A 17604-nucleotide genomic window follows, 5' to 3' on the forward strand; every position below is an offset into this window, starting at 1 on the left:
ATTATCATTTGCTAATTATATCGACTATGCGGCTGCTCGGGCATGGCTGCTTCTTTTGGTTGACCAACAAAACTTCTCATCCATTTATCTATTTTTAAATATAGTTAATTAACTAGAGTGTTCCGATAGCTTTCGAGAGACCCCAATGATAAGAACTCAGTGACGACTTGATGAAACATGCAAAAACAATAATATTAGTTTATTACTATAATAATAATAATAATAATAATAATAATAATAATAATAATAATAATAATAATAATAATAATAATAATAACATGAATATTTGAATGAATGCCTTTAGAAGATCGTAATAATAAGATTATATTTTGAAAAAACTAACATGTTTGACCTGTCCTTGTTTATTTAATTTTTACATTTCACCTAAATTTGAGATAAACACATCCATCCTAATTGACCTATTTGGAACTAAGTGAACCCCAGACTATCGCTACTGCTAGTGTATGATTAGAAGATGTAATATTTAATCCAAATTTGTTGGTTGATATCTAAGATAGCTTAGCTTGAATAAACGACATCATCAAAAGAACAGTGGTAACATTAAAATAAAGCCTAAAAACTTACATGGAAACTTAAGTTTAGAAAAATAAAAGTTGAGGAAATCCCCAGTGCTCATGACTCCAAATGCACCAAATTCCAATCCAAAAAAGCCCCTAATTTTGACGAGCTGTGTGTAGAAAAGATTAGATACAAGTGATGAAAGTAGAAACTATTAAGTAATCGATTACCTGATGACCAAAGGAAAATATAGAGCCGTTTTTTGTTCAACGAATCCAATTTCTTCAACGATCTGGTACAAGCATTTTATCGAACACCTGAGCTGCACATGCATTGCAAATATAGTAGTTTTAAAACTCAAATATTTAATTGCTAGTTATATTAAAAAAACAAAAAAACCGCTATTATCGCTACAACCCTAATAGCGAGCCTAGACCTATACGCTATGTAGTGCGCTATAGCGATCACTACGCTCGCTATTGACAACTATGGTTTATCTAGGTTATTTTCTCAGATTTGGAAATACCTATCAAACATATAATTTCCTATCAGGATTATCTCGTATGTTTTGGTCGGTTCTAGTATGGTAAAATACCCTTTAAAAGTCCCAAACTTGCGCCATACTGCATAGTGATGTTACCGAAATTGAAGTAAATTCAAAATCTAATACTATACCCATTATGTTAGGTAGGCTATGGTACCGTACCGTTAAAAGTACCGGTACTGTACTGCATAGCGCAGACAACCGAAATTGAGTTAAAGTCAAAACCAAACACGGGTATCTTTAGTCGGTATGGTACCATTAAAAGTACCAATACCATTAAAAGAACATATAACACTGTTTTTTTAAAAAAATGTTGAAGATTTAATCTGAAAACCAATTTTGAATGTAAGATAGATATATAAAAAGGAAATATGATTGATTAAAATATAATGTATGTTTCAGATATTTGTTCCATACTATGTTTGACTAAAACCTATAAAAAACACAATGCATTTAGCATCTATTAATACCCAGAAAAACATTTGAAACATGAAAGAATCCTTGATTCCATGTTTGGCAACAATCACCGGTTGCAAATATAGATTAGCACGGTACCCGTTCGGTACGGAAAGTACCGGAACCAAAAAACGGGGAAAATTGGTACCGGTACCGAATATACCGGTTCGTTACCGGTACCTATACAGTACCGGTATTTACTTTACCCGTAAATATCGGTACTGTACCGGTACCGAAAAACGGGAAAAATAGGAACCTGTACTGGTACTGAATATACCCGGTATGGTTCGGTACCCGCACCCGGTACCAAATGCTCATCCCTAGTTTCAAAGATCGATACCAGTCCAACAAAATCAAAATTCATATCAGATTCTTTCAATCACTGATCAAAACTGATCGTACCAAGAACTCAGATTCCCAATTCCAATATATAAACCTACCCATAATCTTGTATAAATGTAAACCTATAAAATCAAGATATGACCTACATAAACTTGAATATTTTAGTAAAATCAAACACCCTCCAAAAAACAATCGCATAATAATTCAGAAGTTGGAGTCTTTAAGTGGATTGAGTCGCCATTAATTCAATAATCGCATAATAATTCCAATATCTAGGGTTTATCTAAGTAGCAATTAAAAATCCACACAAGAAATCTTGAAAAGAGCAAGATTTAATTCATTTGATTAACTGTTAAATTTAGGCTTGTTGAAGTGTACATCATTTGAAATTAAATTTTTGGAAAGGCATAGGATAAAAAAGTCATGGGAAATCAAGAATCATACCATGGAATGGTGAAGCAACAAAACCCTAATATATGGAGCAGACAGGTCGATGGTTGTGTTCTTTGATTTAGACCTAGAATGGTGTATAGGGAGGTTGATATCTTTCTTCAAGTAAAACTGGATTGAAACCCTAATATGGGGAGAGGTCGGTTATGTGAAACGTGGATAATGTATGATGGCGCGCTGGATAAAAAATTAGAAATAACCCGCTCAAATTTCACCGGTCGCAAATACGGTGGCAATTCAGCCACATCATTTTTTTTTCAGATGATTTGGCGACATTATTTTATAAATTATCATTTTTTCTCACGAATTTGCAATAAAAAATAAATGGTCACAGAATTTTTGACCAGTTAGCTACCATGCCATGTCAAATACGCTTAATTTACTTCGTCGTGGAAAATTGATGGCTAAATTTACTATGGTTTTTTTTGGGCAAATTTTGGTAACAATTGCCCAATTTTGTAGTAGTATGTGTAGATATTTGTTTTGCCACGTCATCAAAAAATATATATTTACTTATTTTATATATATCTAATATCTACACATATTGTACATTTAAAAATGTGTAGCCATTTAATTTGCCACGTCATTTTTAAAAAATAAAATAAATACATATTAACTTAGTTTATCTACGTATTTTTTTAAAAAAAATTATGTGTTGGCAAACATAATCATTTACCTACACATATATTAGGTTTTTACATATGTGTAGATAATTTACCTACAAATGAAGAAAATTTGCCACATGTGTAGGTAATTTAATATTTAATTGATTGCCAATTTTGGGGGGAAATTTTCCCACCAACACCAAGTGTAGCTAAAATCCATTACCAACACATATTAAGTGTTAATCATTTATTAAAATATATTATCAACCATTACCCACACATATACAAACATGTGTAGGTAAATACCCACACATTTACATGTGTAGGTAAATTATGTCTGGGTAAACACCCTAATTTCTTGTAGTGATATGTATCTCACACGCATTTTTATGCTGACGTACCTATTTTCACATGTGTTTTCAGGAGATGATGCATAGGATTGATCAAAATACACTTAGGCGTACTTGAGCCTTAGTGACATTAAAAGACGCAAGACTAGTTAATTATGTTATGTCTCCTTGTTTGTTAAGACTTTGGAACTACTTTTAATCAATAAAACAAAATTTCAATTTCCATGTGTTATGAAACAATGATTCTGTTACAACACTCCCCGACTTTTCCGCCACAATTTGTTGTTTTACGTGGTCGGTGTGTGACAAAAGTGGCATATTTTTCCAAAGCCATCACTATTTCTTCAAATGGTAGGTAGACCCTAGCATTATGAAATAAAAACAATAATCGGAGGTACAGAAAGTGACAACAACTTTATAAAATCCATAAATATCTTCCTGTTAAGAACATAACTCATCTTGGCACTTAATAAAATAAAAATCCTAGATTTTATCATAATTAACAAAAGTTTCAGCGTCGAGATGCTTAATTTAATTCGTAAATGGATTTTTTGAGCTTGCATACATTTTGAGGACCCTTTGGCTCGTTAAAACCCATGAGGCCATATATACATCTTTAGTAAGATGACCATTTAGAAAAGTCATATTGACGTCCATTTTCTATACCTTGTAGTCCTAAAACATGGCGATGAGAACTAAAATTCTGATTTAGCTACTAGCATTAAATTATGTTTCCATATAATCAATTCTTTGAGTCTAAGTAAATATTTTTGTGATAAGGTTTACTTTAATGGTATGCACATTAACATCCATGTCGGTTTTGTAGGTCCTGATTCGGATATTGAACACATGGTGTCACACCCCAACCGATGGCGGAAACATCTGAGTGAGATGAAAATGATATTGCTCGAGACTTCACAACACTAATTGCGACACCATTTAATCAAAACCGACTTTCAATTCATGGAATAATTTGTCAAGTACAACATGGAAATCAGAAAGTACAACAACTTCAAGAAACAATACAACAAAAATACATGAAACAAATACAACAACATAATCTAGATTGCTAAGTGTGTTTCCAGCCATCCCTACTAGATTCCATAATCATCAACGTCATCATCCTATAACATGTTTAAAGTATAGTTCAATACAACAAGTATTGGCGAGTATACATGTTTGATAAATAACATAAGTAGAAAATGCTTAAACAAATCCACATGGCAAAATAGTTATCTAAATTAATGTAAAACTGGCATGTAACTATACGTGTCAACCTAAAGATTACCGCTAGCATAATCCTATCGTAGCAACGATAGGACCGTTCTATTTTAACTTAACATGACCTCAAGAATACGGGCAGGACATTACTCCTATAGCACTATACATGTTAAGGGGAGGCTTGTACGAAGTTAATGACAAGTATACCACATAAGAATGTTCCAGCACGTATGAATCTAGTATAACGTTAAAAGCATGTATAATTGGATTGTTTGTTTGAGATTGCAATAAGTATGTGTGATTGTGTAAGTTGATAAAGTAAATATGTTGCAGCCAAAAGTGTAAAACATAAAAAGTGTGTTCGAGTATACTCACGGTTTTGCAAAGCTTCCTTTGTTAATTCCGCGAATTGTTGAATTGAGAGCGTTGGAACACCGAGGTAACCCTACGTGGGGTAAACAAAGGTGTGAGTCATTTGGAGTTAAATGGAGGGTTTGGATTTGGAAGTTAAAATATTAAAGTATAGAAAGTATGATTATACAGAAAAATACATCTCGTCTAGGCACTCGTTATGACACTAAGTTACTGTGATTTCATGGGTCCTGGTTTGCCCATTAGAATCAGCAACGAGGAACTCAGAACTGAGATAAACAGATAATCGAAGCTCACAACACTGTTCGTGCGAATGGAAGTTCCATTCGTGCGAACAGGTGTCTCTGCGAACAGGTCAGTTCATGCGAGTGGGAAAATCCCAGTCGTGCGAATGGTTTGTTCGTGCGAAGGGGCCTCTTTGTGACACTTTAACCACTAATCGGTTAACGTTCTGATTTCGGTTATGTTTTATTATATTATATAGCATCATAATAATAGTTCAATGTGTCAGAGAGTTCATGGAAGTCATGTATGGAGGTATAAACCTCATTATATGTTTCACCAAAGCACAAAGTTTATTAACATCGTTAACAAACCCGGTTGGTCACGAATATAACAGAATTAAATAAATACATATATTCTAAACAGCCGAACAAGGACAACCCGAGCGTGTCATTCCCAACATGGCAAGTGTTGGAGGCGAGGCGGGGTTAACTTATTCTGAGTCTAAAAGACTGTTTGGGTGTTCATTTGCAGGTCCAAGTGAGGCGGTGGAACTAGATTGGAAAGCCAAGGCTTCCACGGTTCACACTTCTGTTTAACACAGATTCACCTATATTGAAGATGGGGATCCGAGATAACATTCAACACTTAGGATTTCGCAGGAACGGGAGTAACAGGGAGTCCCTTCACGAAAATGGGATGTCCAGTCGTGCGAACAGACTGTTCAGTCGCGCGACTGGACTTGCTGAGTCGTGTAAATGGTCTCTGTTTGAACGAGTAGGTTCTTTTTTAACAGACTTGTTTCTTGGCTGTAATCAACCTCTACACTAACCCACAGCTATGGATTTAGCTGTGAGCTCGGTGTGTAAAACCCTAAAATGTTTTGACCATAAGAGATGCAATGGAATACCGGCTCAAAAATTCTTTCTTATATTGTCTATACAACAAACTTGAAAGTTCATTTATAATCTGTCGTACACTTCTTTAAAGGATTTACATCATTCATTCTTGATTAACACGTTAAATGTAATACATAAATACAAGCTATGAGACCGCTCTTCCCGTACAAACCTTGCTGTTTGACTCGATCTTCAACCTCTTAGTCTCCACAATGATGTTAATTCCGTGCAACCTGCAATCACCACATACATGTGCATCATTAATATTTGTTAACATCATTTTTAACCTAGACATACGCAATTAAATGACCATTCCGCATTCTTCTATTCATGCTAATCTTTTCGATTATCTTTCCGAGAACAATCTTGCATCCCAATCATCAACTCTTCATAAGGACACAATAGTATACCTGCATTTTCATTTCATTCTCAAGGCACACGATTAGTAACATAAATACTCAAACGTATTGAAGCCATGTATACATATATACAAGCTCCATTCTTTCATAAACAATAAATCCTACTTCGTGCATACGTACCTTCATACGTATATTTATACATACATACATACATACATACATACATACATACATACATACATACATACATACATACATACATACATACATACATACATACATACATACATACATACATACATACATACATACATACATACATACATACATACATACATACATACATACATACATACATACGTACGTACGTACGTACGTACGTACGTACGTACGTACATACATACATACGTACGTACGTACGTACGTACGTACGTACGTACATACATACATACATACATACATACATACATACATACATACATACATACATACATACATACATACATACATACATACATACATACATACATACATACATACATACATACATACATACATACATACATACATACATACATACATACATACATACATACATACAACATACATACATACATACATACATACATACATACATACATACATACATACATACATACATACATACATACATACATACATACATACATACATACATACATACATACATACATACATACATACATACATACATACATACATACATACATACATACATACATACATACATACATACATACATACATACATACATACATACATACATACATACATACATACATACATACATACATACATACATACATACATACATACATACATACATACATACATACATACATACATACATACATACATACATACATACATACATACATACATACATACATACATACATACATACATACATACATACATACATACATACATACATACATACATACATACATACATACATACATACATACATACATACATACATACATACATACATACATACATACATACATACATACATACATACATACATACATACATACATACATACATACATACATACATACATACATACATACATACATACATACATACATACATACATACATACATACATACATACATACATACATACATACATACATACATACATACATACATACATACATACATACATACATACATACATACATACATACATACATACATACATACATACATACATACATACATACATACATACATACATACATACATACATACATACATACATACATACATACATACATACATACATACATACATACATACATACATACATACATACATACATACATACATACATACATACATACATACATACATACATACATACATACATACATACATACATACATACATACATCTGCATGCATGCATGCATGCATGCATGCATACATACATTATCTATATCTTAAAAAGAAATGTCGGTGGTTTTTACCGTTTTGGTCCTTCTTTTTGTTACACTTTCACCCCTTCTCCTTTTATTTGTTTGTTTGCCTTAGTCCTTCCTGCAATCCTGCGTGCCTTATAAGCCTTTTTTAGGTTCTCTTCTTCTCCTGTGTTTCTGTATCTCGGTTCCTTCTCTGAGTTGTCTCTGTTGCCTGTAAGTTTGGATTTTGTGTTATTTTGTTGTCTGTCCATCCTGTTCATCTGTCTTTGCGTCGTAAGCTCTTCTCATCACGTGATAGTCATCGGTATGATTCATCAATTTCTGTATGTTATACATGATTTTATTAGCTATGATGCAACGAAAAGTTGACTGTTGATGATCCAGGTGTTGTTTTGCTTTGGATTTTGAGTAAGTAGCTGTTTGTTGTCAGATAAGTTTCGATTGAATGAGATTTGTAACCTAATGCTTCGATTGTTGGTTGTTATAAACTTAAAAGAGAAAGTCGGTGCAACCAGTGCACCGACATAACTACAAAAATGCCCTCTTTCAAATTACATAATTGCAAACTGCAAAAACATTTTTCTTCTTTCTCTGTCTAGGGCTAGACTTCCGATTATACAACCAAGACACCACCACCACCATAAAGTGATGGAGGGCTGGGATCCAACCACCAAGTCAGCGCTCACCCGTATCCCTCTGCTAATAGTCAAAACCAGCCCTCACGGCGGCGCTGTGTGAATGAAGCGCCCCAACGAGAACTACAAAGTGTTGACGCATACACTTCAATGAAAAATTCTAAGACAAAGATTGGTTGCGAATCTCCGCCGCTAATCAGGAGAAACATGGTGGACTGCAAAGTGTTCGGATGTGCACAATTTGTTAAAGTATGAGTTTTCCGGTATCAAATTGCGGTGACCTATCCGACCACAGCGGCACAGCTCTGGAACTCAATGGGAAGACTCACAAGGTTTGTAGTTGTGGGTTTTTTTTTAATCTGAAGTTGATGTGATTTGATGTAGGTTGTAGTTGATTTGGGGGGTTTTAGATTATGGTATCTTCAAAAAGCAATTCCATGTCCAGAGCTTTACATTTACAATCTCAATTTTCTGAAATAATATCTTTGAGGGATCTTGAATCCAAGTATTTTTTTCCTTCCCCCAAACCCTGCAAAGAAATAACGGCTAATCTAAAAATAATGTAAAATATATAATGTCAGTACATATATATATTTTTAACTTTATTAGAATGTAGATCAAGAGCAGGTTTGTAAAGCCATTTGAGAATATAACCATTGAATAAGAAGTTACTAAACTTTCTTTTATTTCTGTTTGTACTTGATTATATAATAAATATATTATTTTGTTTTAATATATTTAATAATTTTAATTAAATTCTAAATTAATTATAATGTTATTCGGTTCGTAAGTGCGGTCCATCTTTTTTATATATATATGTAAAATTTCAATGTCGTGTAGCCTATGTAGTTTAATACGTTGCAACACACAGCCTTTGGTGTGTGGCCGGAAAGTAGAAGTTGGCTGGCGATTTCTTCTTAGAAGCTGGCGTGAAGACGGGGTGGTACCACCAGCCTCATCAGTTGTATTGCAGCAGTTTAGGAAAATAGATACTTTATGGTCATCTTTTTTCATTGAAGGTTTTAAGAGTTGTCTTATTTGTTTCAAAGTTGTTATGATTGACCATTGTGATGAATTGAAGTCACCATAAGCTGAATTTGGTTAAGATTTGAGAACCTATGTGAATTGGATTTGAGTTTTTAGTGCGGTTAGTTAGGGAACACGAGTGCTTGGTTAAGTCCAGACATGAACACCGGTCTAAAACTAACTATGTCAGCTCTGGTTTTTTTATGGTCTCTTTTTTGATCTGTCTCTTCTTTTTAGTCATATATATACATTTCCAAGTTCCTTTACATGAGGCAGTGTGGTATAAAAAAAACAAAATAATTGTCATGGACTTTGATTTATAAAAAATATATCGGATCTTCATTACATTTAAAAATTAAATTTACAAGACTATAATAATTTTATATTTTTTTTCTCAAGCTTGCCTTCTTTTTGTGCATTTGCACCTAGGTGACAAGATGAGCCTTTTTGTGTCTTGAGTGTGCCTTGACCTTTTGACCCACATAGATGATAAGAATGATATATTAATCCAGATGTTCAAAGATTATTGAGCCATACCCTTTGGTAACATTATAAACTTACTAAATTCTTTACATTTTAGTACAGCGGTTAAGTGGACTACCGGTAACAACAATGAACTGGCAAGGAGCACCAACAAGTCCAAGTGCATACACCGAGCTCCAGAAAGTCAAAGTGCATACACCATGAAGAGATTCTTGCGGTTAGAGATACCAATTGATACTTAACCAAATGTATGTGCTCTTCATTCGTACATTCTATACATTTCAACTTAATTCATCAATCTTAGGACTTCAATATTGATCTTTTTGGATATTAGTTTAATTTTGTTCAAAGGCTACTTGGTCCTAGAGTCAATTCTTTAACAAAAAGGGTTGGTCAACGATTCAGAACAGGTAATTTTATACCATTCAAGTTTATTACATATATGAAACTGGGATGTGTTTCTTGAAATTAATGTTTGTTTATGACAATTGAACCAGCCACGTTTTGCCATGTCTCTTTGCTTGCTACATGTAAAACTTATGAGGAACATTGGTGTATTTTTGAAATTTATAACTGGGAAGTAGTTAGGACAAAGTTGGTGTACTAGATATGGTAATTTGTTACTTTCCTTTTTGTTTCTCCTTTTAATTATTTTCTGGTACATGAAGTTTGTAGTAATCTCACTTAAAATCCTATAAATATATACTATTAACTACTATAATTCCACCTGCTACAAACAACTTAAGTGATGCCGCCGCAACGCGCGGCATATGGCAGCAACCTAGTGCATACATACATACATACATACATACATACATACATACATACATACATACATACATACATACATACATACATACATACATACATACATACATACATACATACATACATACATACATACATACATACATACATACATACATACATACATACATACATACATACATACATACATACATACATACATACATACATACATACATACATACATACGTACATACATACATACATACGTACATACATACGTACATACGTACATACATACATACATACATACATACATACATACATACATACATACATACATACATACATACATACATACATACATACATACATACATACATGCATACATGCATACATGCATACATGCATACATGCATACATGCATACATGCATGCGATACATGCGATACATGCGATACATGCGATACATGCGATACATGCGATACATGCGATACATGCGATACATACATACATACATACATACATACATACATACATACATACATACATACATACATACATACATACATACATACATACATACATACATACATACATACATACATACATACATACATACATACATACATACATACATACATACATACATACATACATACATACATACATACATACATACATACATACATACATACATACATACATACATACATACATACATACATACATACATACATACATACATACATACATACATACATACATACATACATACATACATACATACATACATACATACATACATACATACATACATACATACATACATACATACATACATACATACATACATACATACATACATACATACATACATACATACATACATACATACATACATACATACATACATACATACATACATACATACATACATACATACATACATACATACATACATACATACATACATACATACATACATACATACATACATACATACATACATACATACATACATACATACATACATACATACATACATACATACATACATACATACATACATACATACATACATACATACATACATACATACATACATACATACATACATACATACATACATACATACATACATACATACATACATAGAAGCTCTTACATACATACATACATAGAAGCTCTTACATACATACATACATACATACATTGAAGCTCTTACATACCACTTACATTCCCACATGATTATACTAACATATCCTAGTCACAAACATCCATATAAATAAGTCTCATCGTCCTTACCAGTTAATTTTTGAGGCAAAACCCAGACAAGTTACCTGGTCATCTGGGTTATCAGGCATGACCCAGACAAGTTACCTGGTCATCTAGGTTATCAAGCATAACCCAGACAAGTTACCTGGTCATCTAGGTTATCAGGCATAACCCATACGAGTTACCTAGTCATCTAGGTTATCAGGCATAACCCATACGAGTTACCTAGTCATCTAGGTTATCAGGCATAACCCAGACGAGTTACCTCGTCATCTTGGTTATCAGGCATAACCCAGACAAGTTACCTCATCATCTAGGTTATCAGGGATAACCCAGACAAGTTGTCATAGCCCAGACGTTTATTTCACCCTGTCGGTATGCTAGCCATAGGCTACGGCAGGCATCAATAAAAAATTCAAACCTTGTACAAATTGAACTTCCATGTACTTTCATTTAATCATAACCAAGCTCCATATCCTTCTAAATCATAATCCCATTATCAAACCAACTATTACATCACGCCATACTTCTTTCTACATTTTGACCCGTTCGTTTCTACCGTGTAGTTTTGACATAAACAACTACCTTCGACTTACCATAACACTTCTTACTTTTGTACTTACTTTTACCCATAATCTACTTACATGGTTCCCTACATTCAACACACCAAACTTCATTTATTAAAGAAGTGATTCCAGAAATCACTTACCTTAAGCGTCCGTATACGCATCCGCTTCCTTGGCTCCTTCCGACCCGTTAGCCTTTCATGCTTGAGTCCATCTCGAGATGATCCCTATACTTTATTATCATCGTAATCACATTCTTGTAAGTATATATAGTTGTACATATTAACGATCATATCAATTGCATATTTCACATTTGATTCTCATTCGTCAATCCTAACAAGCGTTAGTCATATACTCAAATTCACGTCCATTCAAACTCATATAATTCATCATGTCATTCCATATAACTTTCAATAATCTTACATTTACGACAACAAATCTAGTCATGCTTCTTATGCATATTTGACTTTCAGAAGTCAACGGTTTATCATGTGAACTTTCGGCTTATCCTTATATATATCCGTACATCATATTAGGCTATACAAATGACACCATATACGTTTCATATTCACGATGCAAAAATGCTTACAACCACACTCAAACTAGTAATTTAACATAATCTCAACATCATTGTCATATTTCATTCATATATATATACTATATTAATAAGCATATCCAAAGGACTTCTTAAGGTCATTGAAATTTACTTAAAACACCCCTAAAGCATTATGTACAAGTCTTTTAAGCACCATTGAACTTCAGTTTCCAATTATACCCTTTCCCCAAACTAAACACGCGGACACAACTAGGGTTTCTCTCATAATCTCATTTTGTCCGCCTCTCATCCTCTGCTCTCTCTCTCTCTCTGGCGATTTAGGGTTTCTACATATCATTCACATCCGCCCCCATTGTTCTCTCTCTCTACATTCATGGCAATTTCACCTCTTCTCTTCCTTCTCTCTCTCAAATCCCATGTGAATTAGATCTGGATCTACTCCCTCCCTCTCGATTCATCCGTAAATCATCGAAGCATCGAAGCAAAACATCAGATCTGGAAATCAAACATCACCATCGTCCCTAGTCCTCACCAGCAAGATCAGATGTCGTTGTGAAATCCGTCGAAGATTAGCACTCGGCGACTACAGCTCTAAATTAGATCGAAATAGCATGGGACCATGAAGGTAACCTTTAAACCCTAAAATGTCTTACCAGAGAGGCTCGATTCCCTTTCGTTGTTCGTCTAATTTGAAGAAGGTCCCATTTGCTACTGCTCAGGTTTGGTTCAGATCTGATGCTTTTATGCTTCAGGTTTCTTTTAAGTTTCATGATTTTTGTATAAATTCATGTTGTATTTTCGAGTTTTTCTAAATTATTAAAGCAACTACTGGATCAAGAAAAAAAATCAACAGAGAGTTTTATTTGTAGCTTTAATTTTCAGTTTTTATCAATTTTGTTATGCAAATGTGTTGTTAAAATAGCTTGTCATGATTTGCAATGAGTGACTTGACTGCGAATCAATATAAATTCTTTTGAAAAATAGTAATATTGGTTTGCATCTCAGTTGTTTGAATCAGTAGAAACATTTACATGAATGGAAGTATAGAAGTGTTTTTTTTAGGGGGTGGTTTGGTTTGGTTTGGTTTATGCTCTTAACCTGATGTGATCCAGTTTTACGATTTTGGTAATCGAGCTATGTTTGAAGCTTATGTTGGTCATGTGTGGATATTTTCCTATGTGGTGATTTTATGTTTGATACAATTTTCATGTCCTGATACATATATTTTAGCAAGTTTGTTCAACAACAGTTTCGAGAGATCCAATTACTTTTTTCTAATGGTTGATATTTTTTTTCTTATTTTGATTTTTATTCCATGTGTTGTGTTGTAGTTGGATTTGTTATTTGATATCTGAGAAGTGCAAGGAGCTTGTGGAGAAAGCAAGATCTAAGAAGCTACAACTCCATGAGTACAATTCAGGTAACAACCAGGTTACACGATGCTGTTGTAGTTGTGTTAGATGGATGTAAATGTCTCTTTAAGTTTAATGTTAACCATTTAAATGTTGACCTGTTTGTCATTATGTAACGGGTTGAAAAACATAATAACATTTTAATGCTAAATCTTCTCTTTCATGACTACTATGTGTGTTTTGTATTTAATTTGGAACAGATCAAGTGAGTTCCATCCAGAGGTCCCAAGAGTGAGACGTGACGGTTCTTATATATACGAGTAGTTTATGCCAACTGGAGGAACAAATGTTAAGGTTATCTAAATTCTTGATTGAACACTTTTTCATGTTTTTTTCTTGAAATATGGATATTATTATTATGCAACCCTGAGGACTTGGGTATCATTTCAGTTGTCTTCTTGGTAGTCAATTAGCTGTTATGCATATGTGTAAAATCTTGCTCACTGTTTACTGCTTATGCTGTAGGTGTATACAGTTGGTGCGGAGTATGCACACGTTGAGGCAAGAAAATCTCCGGTTGTTGACAGTGTCGTGATGTGAAATCCAGATGGCAAAGAAGTAAGTGATATATCACAAGTCCTACCCGCGCTAGGCTACCACCAGGCGCTATAAGCTCGCCTCGCTGCGCTCGAGCGCCTAGGCGCACGCCTTTTGCGCTTTTGCGCCTTTTGCGCTTGAGGAACTGTCATACTTGCTAAGGATTCCTCAGAGAAAGCCTTATGGAACAATGGAGGGCAATGTAAAGAAAGCTTTAAAGGTAGTTAATCACCTTTAAGCTTTAGACATGTTTATAATGAAGAGTGACCTTGTTCGTTTTCCTCATTATTTCATATTCCTTGATCAGATTGCAGTCGATGAAAAGGATTCTATTTTGGCAAGCCTACCAGCTGATCAAAGGAAAAAGGGTTGGCACTTTATATCTCTCTTACTGATGAGAAGGTACCTTGCATGATTATACGTGAAAATATACACAACGTTAAATATACACAACGTTTTTGGCCACGGGTTCTAGAACAATGTTTTTGGCGTTGCAGGGGGAATTGCAGACTCTGCTTCGGTATATGATGGACAAGGATCCAGATAGAGTATCAGTAGTTCTTGCATCTTCACTGGATTCTATAGCCCAGTTAGAGCTCCTACAGGTACATGGCATGTAATACAAATTGTCTTCTATGCAAAAGCATCAAAGATATTCGCCTTCCATTTCAGCAACTTATATTTGTGCTTTCTTGATAACAATACTAATTCCAAGTTCGAGAAATTCTGAATATGCAAACCTTTTATTATATGTATATAATTGCAGTATTTTGTTTTTGACAGGCTCCTGGGCTATCTTTCTTGCTGCCTGCACGATATTCAAACTAAGCTAGGTATAAGTCCACTTAGATTTTTCTAATTTTTAATTTTTACTCTTTAATTATATTTATATATTTTAGGCTCACGGGGAGAGCGGTTGTGGAATTTGTGGTTGAGAAAGGAGATGGTGTACTAAGAAAAGCTGCTACAATTCAGGTATGCTGAATCTTTTCATCCTACGTTGGTATTGTGGCTTCAATTGATCTTTAACCCTATTTGCAGGTTGTCTTGGATGGATATTCAACACCACTGACAACGGAAATTTTACCTTCTTGAGGCATCTTTTAGAGCCAAGGCCGATTGCCTTCAGCAGGTATATACATACATACATATATACATGCATGTATCTATACTTCTATACTATATTAATGAGGGTATTTTCTGACTTATTTCGACCCATATGACCACAATATCACCTTTCAGTTCCCGTTTGAGAATAGTCTAGCCGAAAGTGTGGCCACAATGGCTCGACAAAATATGTTCGAAGTGTCATCAACTTGGTTCAGAGAGTTGCGATGGCTATATCTCCTTCTGGTTTGAGCCTGTGTGTCGGTCCCAAAACGTCTCCTGGCTCGCCCGAAGCACTCACTTTAGCGCAATGGATTTGCCAGAGCTACATGTAATTTTTTTCTTCGAACAGACGCAACGTTTTGAAAACGTTTGATTCTGATTTTTGGTTTTTTTCCAGGTATCATTTAGGAGCAGATTTGTTAAGCTCGGGTTCGGTAGTTGGGGAATCGTTATTGAAAGATCTTTGGCAACATCAAGACGCCATTTTGTGTTGTTCTCTAAAGGTATAACAAGAGATCATTTTTTTCTATGTACACAAATATATAATTTCATTTTTTTTTGAAAGGAAATTATATAATTTCAATTAACATCTTAATTTTTTGAGTAAAGATTTAAAAAGATTTTATGCATTGAAAATATACAATTGAGGGTGTTAACCAATAAGATTAGGAGTGAGAAATTATAGAGTGACCAGTCAAGTAATACACTGACCAGTTAAATAGAGAAGCAGTTTACAGCTGTCAAGTTTTACTGCTGCACGCAAATGGTATTTTTACTACTAACGAGACTTACTTTTACATGCAGCCGTAAAGCAAACACCATTGAGAGTTGTCTGTCAGAGAGCCTGCTTTTTGCATGCAGCGGTAAAGCAATAACTATTCAGAGTTGTCTGACATGGAGCATGCTTGGAAGTCTATAAATTCAACATCAAGCTCAACTGTATTGTTTTAGTTTACATGTGTATTGTTCTGTATGCTTTTTACATCTCGCTGTGTTTTTGCATCTGTATAAATGCTCTCTGGCTTTGTATTGTTTTAGTTTACATGTGTTGTAAAATAAATGTGTATTGTTCAGCCGTAGCTTTTTGCATCTGTATAAATGCTCGGTAACATGTACTCTTCTTGTAGATAGATCATGCCGAAGCTACAGCTAAAAAAAATTACCCGAGTATATCACCAAAGAATCGATAAACTAACAGAAAAACCAGTGCCAATATAGCCGAACTGAACCGCCCCGTACATAGCCCTAAATTCACCAACCTAAGTGATATATTTCCCGCCACATCGCGCGGGTAAACGACTAGTATATATATATATATATATATATATATATATATATATATATATATCAAGCCGTTTCATGCAATTTCGCATCCTAACTTCACTTAGACATTTCATCATACACTTGGTGCATACCACTTTCTAAGCACAATGTACAACTAATTCATG

The 17604-nt window shown here is 34.3% G+C and overlaps 3 long non-coding RNA genes across 3 annotated transcripts; 2 read left to right on the forward strand and 1 right to left on the reverse strand.

Moving 5' to 3' along the window:
* Positions 1 to 16: 16 nt before the first annotated feature.
* LOC118490590 lies at positions 17 to 2491 on the reverse strand. The gene is made up of 4 exons (XR_004889447.1): positions 2306 to 2491; positions 750 to 841; positions 586 to 688; positions 17 to 166 (listed from the first exon to the last, which is right to left on the reverse strand). It is a non-coding gene; the product is annotated as an uncharacterized LOC118490590 (long non-coding RNA).
* Positions 2492 to 15180: 12689 nt separating this feature from the next.
* On the forward strand, positions 15181 to 15398 carry LOC118490591. The gene is made up of 2 exons (XR_004889448.1): positions 15181 to 15266; positions 15354 to 15398. It is a non-coding gene; the product is annotated as an uncharacterized LOC118490591 (long non-coding RNA).
* Positions 15399 to 16370: 972 nt separating this feature from the next.
* LOC110928170 lies at positions 16371 to 17022 on the forward strand. The gene is made up of 3 exons (XR_002586182.2): positions 16371 to 16484; positions 16554 to 16659; positions 16961 to 17022. It is a non-coding gene; the product is annotated as an uncharacterized LOC110928170 (long non-coding RNA).
* Positions 17023 to 17604: the final 582 nt, after the last annotated feature.

Source organism: Helianthus annuus, chromosome 3 (genome assembly GCF_002127325.2).
Source record: "Helianthus annuus cultivar XRQ/B chromosome 3, HanXRQr2.0-SUNRISE, whole genome shotgun sequence".
NCBI lineage: Eukaryota > Viridiplantae > Streptophyta > Magnoliopsida > Asterales > Asteraceae > Helianthus > Helianthus annuus.